This window comes from Oryx dammah, unplaced genomic scaffold, assembly GCF_014754425.2.
Source record: "Oryx dammah isolate SB20612 unplaced genomic scaffold, SCBI_Odam_1.1 HiC_scaffold_24, whole genome shotgun sequence".
NCBI classification, from domain to species: domain Eukaryota; kingdom Metazoa; phylum Chordata; class Mammalia; order Artiodactyla; family Bovidae; genus Oryx; species Oryx dammah.
In genome coordinates, this window is record NW_024070208.1 from 50,811,894 (window position 1) to 50,820,879 (window position 8,986).

The following is an 8,986-nucleotide window of genomic DNA, read 5'->3' on the forward strand; positions in this document are numbered from 1 at the left end:
CTGCATTGCAGGCAGATTCTTTACTGTCTGAGACACCAGAGAAGCTGATGAATACTGGAGTGGGGATCCTTCTCCAGGGGATCTTCCCAATCCAGTCATTGAACACGGGTCTCTGGGATTACAGGCGGATTCTATACAAAATACCAAAAACATTGCAAAAAGGTATAAAAGACCTAAATTTATGAAGAAATATACCATATATAGACCACAAGATTTAATATTAAGAAATCAATTGTCCTATAGATTCATACAATGACAATCTGATTCCAAGCAGTTTAAAAAATAGAAACCAATAAGCTGGTTTGTATAGAAATGCAAAAGACTTAGAATAGCCCCCCAAATTTTAAAACTGAAGAACTTACACTAGTTGATTTCAAGATTTGCTTTAAATTATTATGTGATGTGTGATTAGTCACACAGTCATGTCTGACTCTTTGCGACCCCATGGACTGTAGCCTACCAGGCTCCTCTGTCCATGGGATTTTCCAGGCAATAGTACTGGAGTGGATTGCCATTTCCTTCTCCAGGGGGTCTTCCTCACCCAGGGATCGAACCTGGGTCTCCCGCATTGTAGACAGACGCTTTACCGTCTGAGCCACCAGGGAAGTCCTTAAATTATTATAATCAAATATTATTATTGATATAAGGGTAGACAAGGGACTTCCCAGACAGCACTCGTGGTAAAGAACTTGTTCTCCAGTGCAGGAGAGGTGAGAGTCTCTGGTTCAGTCTCTGGGTCAGGAAGATCCCATGGAGGAGGGCATGGTAACCCATTTCAGGATTCTTGCCTGGAGAATCCCATGGAGAGAGGAACCTAGAGGGCCACAGTCCATAGGGTGGCAAAGAGTCGGACACGACTGAAGTGACTTAGCACGCACACAAGGATAGACAAATAGGTCAATAGAATGGAGGGAAAGAGTCCATAAATAGACCCACACATGCATGATGTTATTGTTTTAAAGATGATTGCAGATTCTTAGATATACGTCCCATCAGGATATGGGGTTCTCTTGAACCTGGTTGGAATTGACACTATGATTTCTGACAGTAAGAGGCAACACATTTTTTTTTTTTTTTTTTGCCAGGTTCTCTTTGGACACGCCTTCTGTGGGAAGCCACTCCTTATGTAAGAAGTTTGCCTCCCTGTGGTTGCCATGCTGGAGAGGTCATGTGTAAACATTTTGGTTGGCACTCTCAGCTGAGCCTCTACAGCCAACCAGCTTGCCAGTCACGGGAGTGAGCCATATTTGAGCACAGCAGAATTAAGCCTTCAGATTTCTGCAACCCGATGCAACATCTAAGTGTATCCACATGAGAAACTCCACAAATAAACTGTCCAGCAGAGCCTTTCTCAGATTGCTGACCCATAAAGTAGCAAAGTAAAAGCTTTGTTCTAAGCCAGTCACTCCTGTGGTAGTTTATTATGGTGAAAAAGTGATTGGATAATTTAATGGGTAAATGAGTCTTTTCCAGAAATGATGCAAGAACAGCTGGATGTCTATATGGAAAAAAATAAGCCTCAATCCATACTTTGCACTATATATAAAACAGCTCAAATTGGAAGATAGAATCAAATGTAAGAACAAAATAGTTAGAACATCTACATAAGCACATTAAATATCACATTATTCATGTAATGAACAAACACATCATTACATTATTTATGTAATGGACTACACTCAACAATCAAGCCAGTCAATCCTAAAGGAAATCAACTCTGAATATTCATTGGAAGGACTGATGCTGAAGCTGAAACTCCAATACTTTGGCCACCTGATATGAAGAGCCAACTCATTGGGAAAGACCCTGATGCTGGGAAAGATTGAGGGCAGGAGGTGAAGGGGGTGACAGAGGATGAGATGGTTGGATGGCATCACCAACTCAATGGACATGAGTTTGAGCAAACTCCAAGAGATAGTGAAAGACAGGGAAGCCTGGTGTGCTGCAGTCCTTGGGTCGCAAAGAGTTGGACACGACTTAGTGATTGAATAACAACATTCTCAACAATAAGGAAGAAAAATAACCCACTGATAATATGTAACATCAGGGATGTATTTCAAACACAATCCTGAACAAAATAAGCCAGACATGAAAGAAGACATACTATATGAATTTACTTATATAAAGTTCTAGAAAAGTGAAACTAATCTATGATGATATTGGACAGTAGTTGCCTCTGCACAGAGGATGAAATTCTATCACTGATTCCCTTTGTTTATGCAAGTCCCTAACCCTGATCTGACTTCTCTGGCGGGGAAGTGCACAATTGCACTCATTTCACACTCTAGTATAGTAATGCTCAAAATTCTCCAAGCCAGGCTTCAGCAATACGTGAACCATGAACTTCCAGATGTTCAAGTTGGTTTTAGAAAAGGCAGAGGAACTAGAGATCAAATTGCCAACATCCTCTGGATCAAGGAAAAGCAAGAAAGTTCCAGAAAAACATATATTTCTGCTTTATTGACTATGCCAAAGCCTTTGACTGTGTGGATCACAATAAACTGTGGAAAATTATGAGAGAGATGGGAATACCAGACCACCTGACCTGCCTCTTGAGAAACCTGTATGCAGATCAGGAAGCAACAGTTAGAACTGGACATGGAACAACAGACTGGTTCCAAATAGGAAAAGGAGTGTGTCAAGGCTGTATATTGTCACCCTGCTTATTTAACTTCTATGCAGAGTACATCATGAGAAACGCTGGACTGGAGGAAGCACAAGCTGAAATCAAGATTGCCAGGAGAAATATCAATAACCTGAGATATGCAGATGACACCACCCTTATGGCAGAAAGTGAAGAGGAGCTAAAAAGCCTCTTGATGAAAGTGAAAGAGGAGAGCGAAAAAGTTGGCTTAAAGCTCAACATTCAGAAAACGAAGATCATGGCATCTGGTCCCATCACTTCATGGGAAGTAGATGGGGAAACAGTGGAAACAGTGTCAGACTTTATTTTCTGGGGCTCCAAAATCACTGCAGATGTTGATTGCAGCCATGAAATTAAAAGACGCTTACTCCTTGGAAGGAAAGTTATGACCAACCTAGATAGCATATTGAGAAGCAGAGACATTACTTTGCCGACTAAGGTCCATCTAGTCAAGGCTATGGTTTTTCCTGTGGTCATGTATGGATGTGAGAGTTGGACTGTGAAGAAGGCAGAGTGCCGAAGAATTGATGCTTTTGAATTGTGGTGTTGGAGAAGACTCTTGAGAGTCCCTTGGACTACAAGGAGATCCAACCAGTCCATTCTAAAGGAGATCAGTCCTGGGTGTTCATTGGAAGGACTGATGCTGAAGCTGAAACTCCAGTACTTTGGCCACCTCATGCGAAGAGTTGACTCTTTGGAAAAGACTCTGATGCTGGGAGGGATTGGGGGCAGGAGGAGAAGGGGACGACAGAAGATGAGATGGCTGGATGGCATCACCGACTTGATGGACATGAGTTTGGGTGAACTCCGGGAGTTGATGATGGACAGGGAGGCCTGGCGTGCTGCGATTCATGGGGTCGCAAAGAGTTGGACACGACTGAGTGACTGAACTGAACTGAACTAACACTGAATATTTTTCTTTTAGGTACTTTTCTTTAGGCTGCCGCAGAAATACTCCTGAAGGGGCTCTCTAATTGTCTTTGTCATGATTTCAGCCTCAAGCTTTGTATATCCAGTGGACCCTTCCATGCCAAGTCTCTCTTTCAGGGTTCCATCATACACTCAGGGACTCACCTGAGCAAAGTTTACTTTAAGATAGCTTGAGGTCAGTTTCTTCCCCACGTGGACCACATCTCACCACTGAAAATGCTCACAAATCTTTGTCCCACCAAGAATTTTAGTTTGTTCCCAGGGTAGGGTTTTACTCTATAGCTATGGGCTTCAGCTTTGTGCCTCAGTCTTTTTCAAGCATGGTTCTGACATCAGTCTTGGACTCCAGGTATGCCAGGCAATCAAGGTCACCCATTCTCAGCCATTCACTTGATGCTTCTCTTATTTGCCCTCTTCCCTCCTCTATGATGGGAAGAGAAAATATTACGGTCTTCCAAACTGGCTTCAGTAGTTTTGGTTTGCAATCCCTTTAAACTTCAATCCTTTTATACCCTCAAGAGAGTGGATGAGCAAATCTTGGCAGATGCCCTATTTCAGTACTGATTTCCTATCATTTGCTTTGCAACTTCTACACAGGTGGTCTCATCCTGCACTTTGTAATGTAGGGGTACTTAGTACCTATTGTTTGCTTTCTCCAATTTTAGACTGAGGCAGAAATAGTCCAATTTTAACATCTTGTTGCAGAAAGGGGGCATTTCAAAGCCCTGGTGGTTGACCTTTAGCTGACATTCTTGGCTTTCCAAAGCAGAGCACTTTTACTAAATTACTGGCTGCAGAAAACCTGTCAGAGGTTCAGTTTGTCCACAATTAACATTAATGTCAAATGTGACAGCTATTTTTGTGATGCTTTCAGTGATGAAAATTCTCTTGTTTCAGCAGTGTTTGTGCCACCCACAAGTGCAAAAAGCTGACTGTCAATGGGTGTCAGGTAGTTCTTCTGCCCTGTTGAATGATTCTATGTTTTCCCTTTATAATTTTGTTTTCAAATAAAAGTCAATATATTCAGTACTATAGTGTGATATATCATAGTCTCATTGATATTAAGAGAAAGCTTTATTTTACTTTTTGTGTGCTTTTTAGTTTACTGAGGTGTAATTGACATACCAAAACCCCCACACATTTACTGTCTATATCTTGATAAATCTGGATATATGCATATACCTGTGATGCCATCACAAGCAAGATACTAAACATATCCTTCATCTCTGAAGATGTCCTTGTGTTCTCATGTATATGTGTGTGTTTTGTGGTAAGAACAATTAACATGAAATCCATCCTCATTTAATGATGCATAGTACCCTATAGTTAACTATAGATACTATTGTACAGTAGCTCTCCATAACTTACTCATTTCTTATAATTGAAATTTTATACAAGGGAGGAAACTTTATACAAGGAAGGAAACTTTATACAAGGAAGGAAATGGCAACCCACTCCAGTGTTCTTGCCTGGAGAATCCCAGGGATGGGGAAGCCTGGTGGGCGGTCATCTATGGGGTCGCACAGAGTCGGACAAGACTGAAGCGGCTTAGCTTAGCACATATTAATCAATAATAATTTCCCATTTCCCCTTACCTCCAGCCCCTGGCAACCACCATTCTAGTCTCTGCTTCTATGAGTTAAAACTTATGGCAATTGCTATTAAATCAGCAGTATCTTTTGCAATGACAGTTATCTGGGACTGAAGTAACATAAACTTCTTGTTAACAAAAACTGTCAAACAACTTGACATGGTCATGCATTTCCCTGATAGAAATAGTAACCAATGTAAAAAACAAACCAGAACCTAAGAGTGTGTAGTGACTACTATGATTTTGTTGAGAAAGAACAGATCTTCTACTGGGAAGTTGAATTTCCTTCTTCTCCCTTTCTATTGATTGCTCTCTAAGTGTCATTTTAGGTATAGAATTGTTTCTTTTGTAAGAAGATCCAGTGGCTTCCATTTAAAGTTGGCATTTCCCTCTTCTCCTTTTGTCTTTTGCAAATGCAAGAAAAATGAAAACAACATATGTCTTCAGGAAAAGTGGGAGACAGCATAAATTTGGAGCAACAAAGTAGATGAAGTGGTATAATGATGGTGGTGATCAGACAGAGGGATGAGAAGAATTAGAAGGTGTTTCTCTAGATAGATCCCAGAAATCAGTGTGCTTTTCTAAGGCAGGGGCCTTGGAGGTGCAAAACTAAGACCTTTGCCAGGAAATTGGGAACAAGGTTCACTGACTGGCATGGAAGTTTTCCCTCTGCTTGGCTTTTTTTTTTCCTGAGAATTGAAGAATGAGATGAAAGGAGGAATTGCATAAGTAAAACAATTTGCAAAAAGCAGCCCACCTTTGTGGTGATGGGTGGAACTGCATGGGTCTTCATATTATAAACAATTGACAGTCTCTACAGCTAGGGAATGCTTCCCAAGTGGCACAGTGTTAAAGAATCCACCTGCCAATGCAGGAGACACAAGAGATTCTGGGTTTGATGCCTGGATTGAGAAGGTCCCCTGGAGTAGGAAATGACACCTGCTCCAGTATACTTGCCTGGAAAATTCCATGGACAGACAAGCCTGGTGGGCTATAGTCCATGGAACATACACACATAGCTAGGGAAAAGTAAATTCCCAAAGAGCTCTTAGATCATACTATGGGATACTAGGAGCCAGGACATGGCTCCTAGCCGATATGACCTTCATTCATATAATTGGTTCAGGAAAATTTTACCTCTTTCAAAAGATGAAAAATTAAAAAAAATTAGCATACATATAAAGTTATTACTAGAAAAAAGAAGAAATGGAAACAAGAAACAAACCATTGATAAAGAATATTCAGTAGAAATACAGGGCAGGTGGAAACTGTAACCAGATATTTCACCATTCATTAAAAAATTAAAAAGGCAATTGCTCTAATATAGAAAAGAGACAAAGCAGAAATATGAGGGGAGGGACAGGTGGTGGTTAGATATTATGAGGAGATAAAGCGTGAGCTGGCAGTGTTCAGGAGGGTCAAAGCAAAAAATAAAATAAAATATAGACAAAACTACTCTGAACTAAAGGCAAAATAGCCCAACAGAGATTAGAGGTTGATGAAGTAAATAAGGGACCTGATAAAAATGGGACACATTAAAGCAGAAGCAAAGAGTTTAAAAGGTTAGAGAAAAAATAATGAACAGACAAGGGTGATATGCATAACCGGTGTCCTAAGGAGGAAAAAAGGAGATAATTATTTAGGAAAATATTTAGAATTTTTAATGGGTGAAAGAATCTACAGTTTGAAAGAGCATGCTATTTCCCAAGAACATTTGACCTAGAATGATAAATACAAGCCTCAAGTATTAAGACAAACATTTGGAACATGTTACAATGCAGGGAATTTTGATTCCAAGTGTACTGAAAATTACTTAAGTATAAACTTCAGCCAGTCAGAAGATAAGTGGCAAAATATAGAAAAGGGTGGTATGTTCTGAATCTATATAAACAAACATGGGGAATATGGCCTAGAATCCAACACAAATGTTACAAAGCCTGACAGATATTGGAAAGAGATAATAAGAGAGGAGAGTGGAAATGTTAAAAGATATTAATGTTAAATTGACAAAACAACTGATGGAGACACACAAATGGGATAGGTGGTGGTGGAGTGGTCTCTTCTTATAAGAAAAAAATATTTTATCAGTGATACTGTTTTGTTAGAGCATTGTGGTAATAATGACCAGACTGACTTGCAATTGGTTTTATTATGCTTAAATATTTTCTAAAGAGCAATGCATGTTCTTCTTGTTGGCATCTGGCATGAACTGCTTCCATAGAGTCATCCTTGGTAATCCACTGGATAAACGTACAGTTACACTTACCATTACAAAGGAAAATGCTAAAAAAGATAATATCATCCAGCTAAACCAGGCAGAGGAGTAGAGGGAGGCAATGAGAAAGCAAAAATACATGTGCTAATTTCTCTTTGGTCAAAATGTGGAGTTAATTGGTACTGCAAAAAATATGCCCCTGTGACTGAGTAGGCAAGAATTTATTAAATAAGGATCCCACACAACAAACCATAAAAGAAGGATTTATAATCTGTGATAATTCAAAGAAACTGCTATTCTATTCTAAACTTCAAAGAAACAGAGGATTAAATATATTATGTAAAGTCATAAATATGAACATTATCACTAGGGAGAAAACACTTCCAAATTTTCAGAAAGAAATGAGATAGTAATATAATACAAAATGGAAAAAAATAGACTGTATAGGGATTTTTTTTTTTTTTAAAGAATAAAATATAGGGCACTTTTTCTCAAGAAAATGAGAAGTTTCTTTCTCCAAAAGCTGTCATGGGCTCTTTACCCCTGTTTCTTTTTTTGTTGTTTTTTTCTGCATGTCTTGAATGCAGAAGCCATGACAAAAAAATATACCTTTCTCTCTTGGGAAAGCTTATGGTAGGGCTGGGAGGTGGGGGTTGTGCTGACACTACAGCAGAGAATCACAGGCTTTTATAACCATAACTGTTATCAACCATGGTTGATTGACTATTACTTTGCATACTTTTAATTATGCCCCGGGGCGGGGGGGTCCCAAACTCCATCGATCTATTTAGTTGGCTTCAGTCAGAGGTAAAAACCTTATTGATCCGTCCATGCGGATGCTTCCTTCTCTCTGTGTGAACTCTGTCTTTCAAAGAGAGCTAGAGATGGTCATGCATGAAGTAAATCTAAAAGAGAAAAACGAATATCGTATATTAACACATATAAGTGGAATCTGAAAAAATTGGTGACTGTATAGATGATCTTATTTAAAAAGCAGAAATAGAGACACAGACATAGAGAACAAATGTATGGACACCAAGGGAGGCAAAGAAGGGGGTGGGAGTAATTGGGAGATTCATGTATACACTACTATGTATAGAGTAGATACTACACTTGATCTTAGCCAGAAGGCCGAGAGGCAACGCATAAAATAGATACTATGAGAACCTATTGTATAACACAGGGAACTCTGCTCAGTGCTCTGTCGTAACCGAATTGGGAAGGAAACCCCCAAAAAAGCAGGGATATATGTACATACATAGCTGATTCACTTTGCTATATGGCGGAAACTAACAACATTGTAAAACAAATATACCGCAGTGAAAATGAAAAGATCACGAGAAGCTTTTGCAAATTTCTGCAAGGATCTTGGGAGCTGATTTGAAATGCAAGGCAAACATTTAGAAGAAATGAAGTTGCCTAAGCTTGTTAGTGATAGTGATAATGAAGTCGCTCAGCCACGCCTGACTCTTTGTGACCCTGTGGTCTGTAGGCCACCAGGCTCCTCCATCCATGGGATTTCCCAGGCAAGAATACTGGATTGGGTTGCCATTTCCTTTTCCCGGGGATCTTCCCAACCCAGGGATCAAACCCAGGTCTCCCTCAT

At 39.8% G+C, this 8,986-nt stretch overlaps 1 pseudogene; it reads right to left on the reverse strand.

Moving 5' to 3' along the window:
* Positions 1-8,431: 8,431 nt before the first annotated feature.
* LOC120883407 lies at positions 8,432-8,523 on the reverse strand (annotated as a pseudogene).
* Positions 8,524-8,986: the final 463 nt, after the last annotated feature.